This window comes from Euprymna scolopes, chromosome 24, assembly GCF_053919585.1.
Source record: "Euprymna scolopes isolate OS-2025 chromosome 24, ASM5391958v1, whole genome shotgun sequence".
Classification (NCBI taxonomy): domain Eukaryota; kingdom Metazoa; phylum Mollusca; class Cephalopoda; order Sepiida; family Sepiolidae; genus Euprymna; species Euprymna scolopes.
Window position 1 is genome coordinate 83,367,620 of NC_136505.1, and position 13,172 is coordinate 83,380,791.

Consider the following 13,172-nt stretch of genomic DNA (forward strand, 5'->3'; position numbering starts at 1 on the left):
GTGTGTGTGTAAATAATAATAATTATTTTTTATACCTACAGCCACTAATGTGTTATGCTTTTGGAATCATGAGTGTGTGTATATATATATCTATATCTATATCTATATATATATATATATATATATATATATATATATATATATATATATATATATATATATATATGAATGAAATTTACAATCAAATTTATTGTTCGACTGAATACTCCAAAAACAATATTCCTTATTCCGCAGAGTTTCAAATAATGTTATTCTTGCTACTCTTCTCATCAGAGGAAAGAAAAAAACTCAGCAAATTCTTTCTGTCCTCTGATTAGAAGAATAGCAAGAACAGCAATTCTTTGCAACTCCACAGAATAAGGACTTGGTAAATTGTTTTTTGGAGTACTCAATCAAACAATAAATTTGATTGTAAATTTCAAATTACATTTTTAATTTTGATTTTCTCTTATAATAAGCTCTACTCTCTATTGTATATTGAGGTTTTTATTTGGTTGGGATTAAGATATCTATATATAAATACTGGTATTTATATTATTTTACCATTGCTTATTATGTCAAGTAAGCACTGCACCTTTTTTTATTTCATTATATATATATATATATATATATATATATATATATATATATATATATATATATATATAATATAAAACTGAACGTCTGTGTGTGTCTGATCACGAATAGGCTCCTATATGGTTGACTATTATAGAAAACTGATCACATATAATGATAGAAAATGTATCCAGACACAGGAATGGGTATGTTTGATCTGACATAATGATGATTCATTAATATTGTGGGGTCTGCGTTCGCGCCTGGTCCACAAAGTATGGAAATAAAAAATAAAAAAATTAAAAAAAAAACCGTTTACAAGTGTTTTTCATATAGATGTACATAAGAATACTTTGATAAGTATGTTTTAACTTAAATAGGGATGGTATAATAAAATTGTGGGGTCCGCGTTCGCGCCTGACCTCCATAGAATGGAAATAGGCACAGACTTTAATAAAGTCTTTTGATATCTATCTGCGTAAGTATACTTTGATAATTATGTTTCAGTTTGAAGAAATATGGTTTAATAAAATTATGGGGTGTTCGTTCGCACCTGTCCTCCATAGAATGGAAATATGTCACAAAGTTTAATAAGGTGTTTTAATGTAGATCCACAGAATATGGTGATAAGTGTTTCAGTGTGAACAGGTATGGTATAATAAATTATGGAGTTTATCTATTTTATTTTTACGTTCATTATATTTTGCTTTAGTTTTGATACCCCCAAATTCGAAGCTATCTCTTTACAACCCTTCCTTTTCATAATCTATCATACTTTCATAAATCAGAGTCCATTTTCTGTGGGCTGTTTTTGAACCCAGTCAACGACGGGTACTTTTTCTAGTATATATATATATGTATATATATATATATATATATATATATATAGACACGACAGAAAAAATAGACACAAAGATAAATATTTTTCCTAAGATTTATATTTACATATAAGAATAGTGCTGAAATAACTTAGAATATCTCATTAAAATTGCATCTAACAACATTGAAGCATGCCACGAACCAAAGGAGTATCAGACCTATCAGAATTTCTGTGGAGATGAATTGTGGGTAAACAGGAAGATGGTCTTATTTAACGCAAAATATCAGGAAATTTTTCAATAATTCTTTTCTACTCTTAATAATGTGATCGTACTATTCACAAGAGAGGAAAAAAAGTTCACAAAAATCTCTGGAAAAACCTTGTGAAAAGTAATGTTGAAGAGAATCCTCGGTGCAAAGCCTCTGACATTGCAACACAAGCTAATGTCAGTCCTAGAACAGCTGGGATACTATGGTAGAGCTGTGAGAAAGAAAACCTCTTTTTCATCCTGCTAATATCAAGCACAGAAAAGATAGGGCTCGTGAGACGGTGGAGAGACCTATGACTTTTTGGACTAATGCCATTTTCTTTGATGCGTCACGATTTGCATTATTTCCCGACAGTGGAAATGTAAAGGTATGGAAGCTCCCTCTGCAAGAGTTTGACTTTAAAAGACTGCAGCCAACACTGAAACATTAGTGTTTCTCGGTTAGGGTATGGGTTGTAATTTGGAGTGATGGTCGCTCAGACCTGATGGAGTGATGGTTGTTCAGACCTGGTGAAGGAAACATCAATTCTGCTAAATATATCTTAATATTACATAAAGGACTTTTATCAATATTCTCAAGTGGTAAAAGGAACCAAGCTAACTCCCTATTTATCAAAGACGGAGCTCTTTGTAACTCTGCTAGGCCGACACAACATTGGTTGAGCTAAAATGGGATTAATAAATTTGTATGGCCAAGTCAGTCCCCGAACATAAACCCAACTGAAACCCTTTGGGGCATATTAGACCAGAATCTTCACAAAAAAATGGAAACCATCTTCTAAGACTGAACTGCTAGCATTATTGCATCAGACATGGCAAGAAATTCCTCAAGATGATATTCGTCAACTGATCAATGCTATACCTAGAAAGATCCAAGCATTAAAAACAGCGAAGAGAATGTCAACCAAGTATTAGTTATTAAATTTGTGATCATTTATTTTTGATTTTGTTCTATAATGTATATGTTTATTGAAATAAACTGTTTTTATGGCTGCCTTTTTTCTTTACTGTTATATCTGTATATATATATATATATATATATATATATATATATATATATATATATATATATATATATATATATATATATATGTATATATTTATACAGTGCCAGCAAGAAATTAATATTAATATATATGTATAATATTAATATATATGTATATATTTATACAGTGCCAGCAAAAAGAAAGTCCGCACTTGTAATTTTTTCAAAAACTGCAAATTTAAGCTAACTTTAATGTAACTGTTTAAACAAACTATACCTCATTTGATTCGCCTTTTATTCCTCTATAATTTTACCTGTTCATATTTCACATTTAATTGAAATATTCTAGTGTTCACGTCAATTTAAAAAAATAACTTCAAATTGAAGAGGCAAAAAGAAAGTCCGCAGCAACAAATTCGCTTAAAACCAGCTTAATTTATCGACCCTAAATCAGTTTAAAATATCCACCAACAGGCAACAAAGCATCTCTAATCGTAATTGTTGTTCCAGGTTATACAACGTTCATATGCTACGACTTTCTCTAGTGATCGTCAGGAGCTCATTAATCTCCACCCTTGTGGTTTATCCAATCAAGAAATCGGCTGCAGATTGAAATGTGATGAGAAAACGGTACAAAAGACTGTGCAAAAGCACCAAAACACCGACAGTGTTCGTGATGCCCCTTAATCTGGTCGTACTGGAGTTACTTCTAACAGGGAAGACAATGCTATCAAGATCTGCAGCCTAAGAAACAGATTTGAAACGGCTTCCCAAATCCAACAACAGTAAAATCTTGTTAAACTATGCTCTCTTTCTACTGTCAAGAACAGATTAAACGAATTTAATTTGAGAGGATATGTTGCAAAACGCAAGCCAATGATTTCAGAAAGCGCCGTCTGGACTTCGTGATATGCAATGAAAATCATGACTCTTCATATTGGTCAAAAGTGCTTTTTAGTGACGAAATCAAGTTCAATAGGCTAGGCAGTGATGGTAGGCAGTACGTCCATTGGAGGAAAGACGAAGAATTTAATCCTAGGTGCTCAGTTTCAACACTGCAAGGTGGTGGAGGTTCAGTTTTGGTGTGAGGCATTATTAGTACTAATGGTCCAGGGCCTATAGTTCACTTGTAAGGTCGAATTAATTCGACCAAGTACATTAATATGTTGGCTGAGCATTTTCTAACTTACTTTGGTCGGAATTTGCATGATAATCCCATATAATTCTCCCATTTATACAGCCAGCAATGTCAAGAGGTTCCTGGAAGAGCATGATATTCCGTGTTTGAATTAGGCTGCACAATCTCCAGACCTCAATCCTATCGAAAACGTATGGCATTACATCAAGCAACAGCTACACAATGATAACATTTCAAATTTGGAAGAACTTTGGACAAAAATTAAAGAAAAGTGGGATGCCCTTTCTCTGGAGTATTGCTGCAGTCTAATTCAAGGAATTCAAAAAAGATTGCAGGATGTCAAATTGCAGAAGGGCTATGCTACTAAATATTAACTAGTTCATTGTGTTCCTGTTGTATTTGTGTTGCAATAATGTCCTAAATTTACATTTAAGTAACAATTTTCCATTGTGCGGACTTTCTTTTTGCCTCCTGAGTTATTTTTTTAAAATTGACGTGAACACTAGAATATTTCAATTAAAAGTAAAATATGAACAGGTAAAATTATAGAAGAATAAAAGGCAAGTCAAAGTAGGTATAGTTTGTTAAACAGTTACATTAAATTTGCAGTTTTTGAAAAAATAACAAGTGCAGACTTCCTTTTTGCCACCTGTATATATATATATATATATATATATATATATATATATTTATATATATATATATATATCTTCTATTTATATCTATAAAAGTGAACGTGTCTGTCTGTCTGTCTGTCTGTGTGTCTGTCTGTCTGTGTACATTTCCCTACGCAATAACTCTGTCAATTTTTAGTCTATAGACTCGAAATTTGAAATACCGGGTACTGAGATTTGAAAAAATCGATGTGACGGGTGTCAGCCAGAAATTTGGCTGTTAAGGGGTCAAATTTCAACGATTTGACCTTCGAGAACTCTACCAAACTCCTCCGACAATTTTGGGTCTAGACACTTGAAATTTTAGATTTAGGTTCCTTGAACCTGGATCTAACTTAATAAAGTGATTTGAGCCCGAAACAATAAATTTTAAGGGGTCATAATAGGGGTCAAAGTTTTAAAAAATTAACAATTTTTTTTGTTTTTTTGCTTTTTTTGCACAGCATACACCTCCAAACACCCGAGCAACGCCGGGTACCCCTGCTAGTATATATATTTATATATATATAAACTGTGTCAATCGCTTTATTGCGAATTAGTAAAATATCAATATTTCACTAAATATACGTCACACAAAAATGAAAATTGTATCATCAAATGACTGTTTCAAGTTTGTTATTTTCCAAAATTTTATTCAAATCCATGCAATATTCTTTTTTTTTTTTTACACAGTGGTCACCACTTATCAAGACCCAGAAGCCACTCAGGGATAAGGGTTATTGTAAGTACAGTACGTTAGTGTGGATATTTAAAGTGTCTACTTAAGGGGGCGGTTCATCAGGAATTTGTTTACATTGGACTTGAAGACATCCAAGTTGTAGTCAGCACGAAAGCAAGCAGATGGAACAGAGTTCCACAGGCGTGCAGTTCTCAGAAAGAAGCTTTGTTCATGGAATCTACGTTTTGATTTAGGCATAGATAAAGATTGGGGAAAGTTTTTTACAGTGGATTCAGCTAGACGGTTGTTTTTCGTAAAAGATTGGCGAGGGGGGACCAGCGATTGGAGTTCAGACGAGCACCTGCCATGGAAATAACAATAAAACAAAGATAGCTTGCAACGTCTCTTCTGTGGAAGAGGGGTTGCAGGGTAGAGAAAAGGGCATCCCCCACTAAACCACAAAGTCTATTTTGTACTCTGTGAAGGCAGGATAGGCTGTTTTTAGCAGCTCTTGCCCAGATATGGCAGCAGTATTCCATCCTTTGACGTACTTGGCTTTTATATAGATAGAGAATTGCATCAGTAGTGAGATATCTTCTGGAGCAGTAGAAGGATCCCACCATCTTTCCAGCGACCTTGGCAACAGACTTGATGTACGTGTTCCACTTCAGATCAGGAGTGAAGTTTAAGCTCAGAAGCTTGTCAAAACATGGGGCTTCTCCTAGCCGAGAGCCATCCATTTCAATTGATGCCAGATGGGAATCATAGCGTTGATGATGTAAAGATAAGAGTTTGGTTTTAGATGTATTAAAGGTAACCAGCCACGTCTTCCCCCACTGAACCACTCGTTTGAGATCAGAGAAGAGAGAATCAGAGAGAGCTTTGTCATTTACAGCCTTTGATGTGTTGCCCTAGATGGTCGTGTCATCAGCATAGATGTCAACGAATGATTTAAGTATGTGTTTAGGGAGATCATTGATGTAGATCAAGAAGAGAGTTGGGTCCAGAATGGACCCTTGAGGGACTCCAGCATTAATACTGCAGGCCTCTGATTTTTGTCCATCAACCACTACTCTTATGAACCTATCAGAGAGAAATGATTTAATGATAGAGAGAATATTTCCAGTTATACCGTAGCTGGAAATCTTGTGAAGTAGGCCTTTATGCCATACTTTGTCGAAGGCTTTTGATATGTCAAGAGCAATTGCCCTGGAAAGGAAGCCTTTGTCAAGAGATTCACTAATCCTATGAGATATAACCGTTAGCACATCTGCGGTAGATCTTGCAGAACGGAAACCTTATTGCGTGTCACTAAGAAGGTTATTTCTGCTGAGGAGGTTGACTATTTCTCTATTTAATATGGATTCCAGCAACTTACTCATGACACACAGGAGACTTATTGGTCTGTACTGAGAGGGAGATGACTTAGCACCTGAGTTCTTAAATACAGGGCATACTGATGAGGTTTTCCAGGGTGTTGGAAAGCACTTCTCCTTAAGGCAACGTTTAAACATTTTCGTAAGTATGGGAGCAAGTTACGGTTGAAGCTTTTTTAACACTATAATTGGGATGCCGTCAGGGACAGTAGCTTTGCTGAAATCAAGGTTCTTGATTAGCTTGGCGACCTCATGCACAGATATTTGTATGTCACCTAGCATGTTCTGAAATATGGCGAGTTGATGGCCTTCGTTGCATAGGTAGAATTAGCTGCAAAGTTCTTGGCAAATAGTTTGGCCTTGTCTGAAGCTGACGAGATGACCTCTAGTCCGTTGATGATGGTTGAGATAGAATGCACACTTCTGTTCAGGATCCTATTTGTTATTTGTCAAAACTGGTGGGAACCAAGCCACTGATCAGCTACTTTGGATTTAACAGACTGGGCATATAGCTCTCTTGCATTTTTTATTACTCTTTTACAGTGGTTGCTGGCAGTCCTGAAAGCAGCTTTAATCTCAGTGCATCTATTACGTTGGTAGCTATGGAAAAAGTGATTTCTGTGCACGATGGCAGTAGCACATTCTGGGGATAACCATAGCTGGCTGGTAGGTTTTTGTTGGAATTGTTTAGGTGGTATGAATCGGTCTATGCCTACAATTAACCATTCGGTCAGGTCTGATACTATAGAGGACACATCCTTTTAAAACATGGAATGCAGAGGTAGATCAGATATAAATTTACGGAAGCTATCCCAGTCAGCCATGGAGTATCAGTATACAGTACGGTGGAGGCGTACGTCTGGTGACTTATTACATTTCATTTTTATCTTAACTGATACGACAGAGTGGTTGGAGGATCCTAGAGGAGAAAGAACGGAACATGAACATAGCTCAGAGGAAGTTGAGAGAAACAGGTCTAGGAGGCTTGCATATTGACCTGTAGTATCGGGCACACGGGTGGGCCCGCGAACAATCTGAGTGAAGTTATAAGCAATGGCAAAATCATGACAGAACCTCCCCTCATTGTCCGTCTTATTTGAGTGAGTCAGCCATTCCACGTTATGGACGTTGAAGTCACCACAGATGTGAATGTTAGCCGAGGAGTGTGCAGACAGGAAGTGACCTATTTTCTCAGATATGCTCTTAAAGATAATAACTCCGCTGTTGTGGGGCCGATAGAGGGCAAATATAAATGCAGTGGTGTGTTCTCCAGACCTTAACCCCATTGAATATCTCTGGTCAATATTAAAAAGAGGTGTTTATGAGGGGGGAGAGCAAGTTACTTCAAAGGATGCCTTGTGGAGAACATAGTTGATATTGCTAGAGCCATAACACCTTTTGGAGATCAAGCAATTGACTTCCCCAGAGGATAAAAGGTTGTTTTAAGTTATTTTAAAAAAATGGTGGATATGTCGATAAATAATTTATTTATTTGAGGCTTAGCACCTAGGATGTGCTTTTTCTCATTATTCTTGTACAGTAAAATATAATAAAAAATAAAGTTCGCAAGAAAAGACATTGTATTTTTGCCCTAAAACAACATTTTAAGAGACCTGCAATAAAGCGATGGACAGTGGAAATTCCGTGAGAAAGAATAAAATGTCATAACTTCGTGAATATCGCATGAATTTGAATAAAATTTTTGGAAATAACTAACCTTAAAGAAGTCGTTTGATGATATAATTTTCATTTTGTTGTGACGTATATTTAGTGAAATATTAATATTTTACTAGCCTGCAATAAAGCAATAGATGCAGTTTATATATATATATATATATATATATATATATATATATATATATATATATATATATATATATGTATATATATATATATATATATATATGTATATATATATATATATATATATATATATATATATATATATATATATATATATATATATATATATATATATATATATATATATTTTAAGTTTCTTTTTGAAATATCGTTAATTTCAATGTATGGGTCGAGATTGTCATTTTAAAAACCAGTTACCGTTAATTTTGAGTTAAGTTTTGCATAACCTTCGTTTATTTCCTGGATTTTTTTCCATTACAGTTGTTTCATTAGTAGGAAGGCAATTTTCCGATTTATGTGTCCATAAAAATATTCTGTCCCCACCAACGTCTTCAGATGTGTATAAATATATATAAAGAGCAAGATGTATTTTTATTTATATTCAGATAAACATTTTATATGATCGCAACACTAAATATGACAATGTTTCAGACAGATGTAATCAAAGTCTTCTTCAAGCGATTAGAAAGAGTTCATTTCTCTAAAAGAACCAGCATTTGATTCAACTCAATAAATTAGAAATAAAATATAGTCATCAAAAACTCATGTTAGAGAATAAAAATATAATCGGTAGTGGGTTTGTTTTTAAACGGCAAAAACTATTAAGTAAATGTGTTCAGTTTTCACCTACGGTGGCCTCAAAGTACTAATTTTGGTTTACAGCACACAATAGAAAGAGACATTAATTGTGACGCTTAATGCCACCAAATATTCAATGTGAAGAAACGCAGACAGGTGTCTCTCTTTATTTCAACTGTGAGAAACATTTGATCACGCGTTTTTTTTTTAAATACTTGCTTAAAAAAGTATTTTATTTAAAAAGACATGGAATATAAAATATAAATATGGATAAATTCTTAACAATGAAGAATGGAAGTAACCATTGAATAGTACTTTTTATAGGTAAGTGATTTTTTAATTTATATATACTTTTTATAATCGAAGTAAGTAAAATTTCGTTAATTTTCTTTAAATATTTTTTAAAGAAAACCGATTTAAAAAAACAAATGTTGCGTAATTTGCTATTAAATTTGTTATTTTTTTAAAATTTGGTCTTTGCTCCTTTAAATGAAAAAAAAAATTAGGGTTCGAATGACATTTTTCAAGTAGTTATAAGCTTAGAAAGATATTAAGTTGAATTATTAAAGTTCTTATCACGCATTTTAATGGCCGCTTCTGATACACATAGCGCACCTTCTGCCACAAAAATTTCATGTGCAGGCACCGCTTCGTGGGTATCCATAGCTTGTGAAAGACTGAAGGAGCCCATATATATATATATATATATATATATATATATATATATATATATATATATATATATATATATATATATATATATATATGTGTGTGTGTGTGTGTGTGTGTGTAAAACAAAAATCTTCAAACGGTATTTAAGTCTTAATTTTCATTGGTCAATAGGGGTCATGTGATGTTTTCAAAGTTTATCTAGTGTCAGTTGTGCAAGGTCCAAATTTAGAGACACTGAATTAGGTCACTTTCCCCTACTCTGCATTCAATTCACGACTTTGTTTCATGGAAACAATGTTGTATGTGAATGCAGAGTATTCGTATATCAACACTTAAACATTTTTTTTACATCCTGTTTGCCCCTTTTCCGTTTGTATATTAAATTTCTAAGCATCAAACCTGCATGCAAATGGCGGCGGGGCATGTACTGGCCACCAGGAAATGTATCCCTGCCTGTTATTTCGTCTACACGCTATTAAATTTTAATGTAAAGGTAGCAGGTTTTGTTATTGGAAAATCTATGCCCTTTTAAAAAATCTTGTCTCGTTTTTTCTTTAGTTTTTCTTTCTTTGTATTTTTTTGTTGCTATTCAGTTATATCCACCGAGGACGTTATATTTTTGTTTCATTGGTTTGTTTAACGACATATCAACCTTGTTTTCTTTTCAATAACAGGTGGCCACTTATCACTACTCGAGAACAAGAGCTAATGTGACGGATAAACTGATGACGACGAATATTATGAGAAGATTGAAAATAATGATTAGGATAAATACAAATTTAATAACTTATGATGACGATTTATGATAAGTGCTTGTTGATATTACATTTGAAGACAACCGTGTAGCCCACAGGAAAGCAATTCCGTAGCAACGTGTCTAAGAGGTTAGAAGCTCCGGGAAAGAAACTCTATTTATGGAATTTTTGTTTAGATGTTAGACACACAGTGATAACGATAGCAAGACAAATTATTTAATGCCAAATAAAAACAAATTGATATTTGATCAAACTAAACTCCATTGAAATTTGAACTCAACATAGCCAATTTTATAGTTCGTGTCAGTATCTATTAGGCTAATAATTCACCTCATGGTGAATTTAGAAATATTGAACTAACAGGACCATTTACAGATCGATCTGATGCAATATTTAATATATTCATACTATTTTGCCAGGAAATATATATATATATATATATATATATATATATATATATATATATATATATATATATATATATATATATATATATATATATATATATATATATATATATAATCCTAATCGAGAATGGGAGAAATTGAAACTTTTAGAAGCATCGGAATCGGTATCAGAATCAGAAACATTTGCGTTTAATTTCCATTCTAAAAACCATTCTTTTATTTGGACAATAAAAATATGAAACAAACACAATGTATTCACAACATAAGTCAAGCATATTATAAAGCCATCCTCAGATTAAGCATTGATGAGTTTCGCTTTGGGCACAAAAGTGAAACATATAGCTGAAAATCTCACAATGAGTTTATCAAAATTTTGGATAAAATATATGAAGTGAAATCATTTACAAGTCTATTGAATTAAAAAAAAGATATCATATCTACATTTTTAAAAGCACCCTTTAAACAAAGAAGAATTAAATTTTTACTGTGATGAACAAAAAATAGATGAAAAAAACAAATATGCAAGAAATAAATGCAAGTTGCTCTTCTACTTACTTGGATAAGTTTATTTGTGTTTTATTTTAAAGCGCTTTTAGTTCAAAACAACTATTATATATATATATATATATATATATATATATATATATATATATAATATAAAAAAGTCCACTTTATTGGGTTAGAACAAAAAAAAATGGCTGTGAACGAGGATCCTTGATAACCACTAAAACTCGAAAATTAAACAAAATGCTGGTAGAAAACTCGAATAAATGTCAACAATCGTCCGAAAATGAAATGTTCTAGCAGTATTTAGTTCAATTTTCGAATTTTAAGCGATTAGATTAGATAAGCTTAGTGGTAAAAAAATTATAATAGGCCGGAAATGATGATCATTTTATGTTAAATTTATATAAAAAAAACTGATTAGAAAATAAAGTAAAAAAATTTCGTTCTAGTAAAGAAAATTTTAAATTTAAAGATGGAAGATTTCAGTTCAGATGATGAAACCTCATATAAGCTACCAGCAGGAAACAGAAGAAAGTTTGTTCAAATAACAACAAAACTACAAAAAACAACAGATCTAACACCAACAGAAGAAAGTTTGATCCAGCAACAAGAAAAAATGAAACAACATCAACAAGACAACAACAAAATATGGAAGAACGGCCACAGAAAAAAAAAACGTCGTTATTCTAGTTCTGTGTTTACTTTCGTTTTGTGTTGACAGTTTTGCTTCACGAATGAATGCGTTGAAAAATATCTTCTGATTAATTTTTATCAGTTTTTAAACGAGCATGACTGTTTGTTAGTATGTTTCTTTTTTAATAACAGAATATCTTTTAGCTTGTAAACATTAATCAGAATAGATTTTTCAAGGCATTTATCGTGAAACAGAAAGGTCAGCACAAAACGAAAGTAAACACAGACATGCAGAACTTGAACAAAGCCAAAAAATCGAGAACTATTGAGAAATCTGAACAATAAAACACCTGCAGAGATTAACATGGCGTTTTTGCAGAACACAATATTGAACACTATAGAGACCTCTTGATGCTTCCTTTAGAATGTATGAAGACTGACGATGCAATATATATATATATATATATATATATATATATATATATATATATATATATATATATATATATATATATATATATATATATACGAAAGTTAGGAATTACTGAACACAGCAGATTCGTGAACCTACCTAAAAAAAAGAAAAAAGAAAACACTGTTCAGGAGTTCGCAGAAACCCAGAAATTACTATCTGAACTTTTCAGCCCCAAATACTTTATTGTTCCACAAAAGGTATAAATGTTTTAACTTTTTCAGCTGGATTAGACAGATGTACTAAATTGAAGGCCAAATTCGACATAAAAGAAAACACACAACCCATTTTCAAAAGATGAAAAACATTTCATTCGTGATACTTTTGAAAGAGCATTAAAAAGGTACAGAATAAGTAATGGTCAAAGCCTTACAACAATTTTTGAAATTCTTGTTTAGATTGATGCCTAATCTGAATAATCTTACCAGCTGAATCCAAGTTCTCACATAAAATACTTCCAAAACAATCAAAATTGCATAAGACCATGGAATACTCAAAAGACGTTTTAACCCTAAAAAGGAAGTTTTTCAAATGTTTACATTAAATTTAAATTCAAAATCAAATTTAGATTTGAAATTAAATTTTGAGAATTGGGTACGATTAGCAAGATTATTGGCGATGTGGTGTACATCATACAAGGTAGAGACATACTCATAAATGCCACCAAAATCAGTTTAAAGAAAAAAATGTCGATCAGATGACATTAGCAACACTTTACCCATAGAGAAAGAGCCGATCGACACCATTTTTGAGATGTTCGATCTCAACCCACCCCACCCAACGCAGAACATTGACGATCTGGCAGAAAGA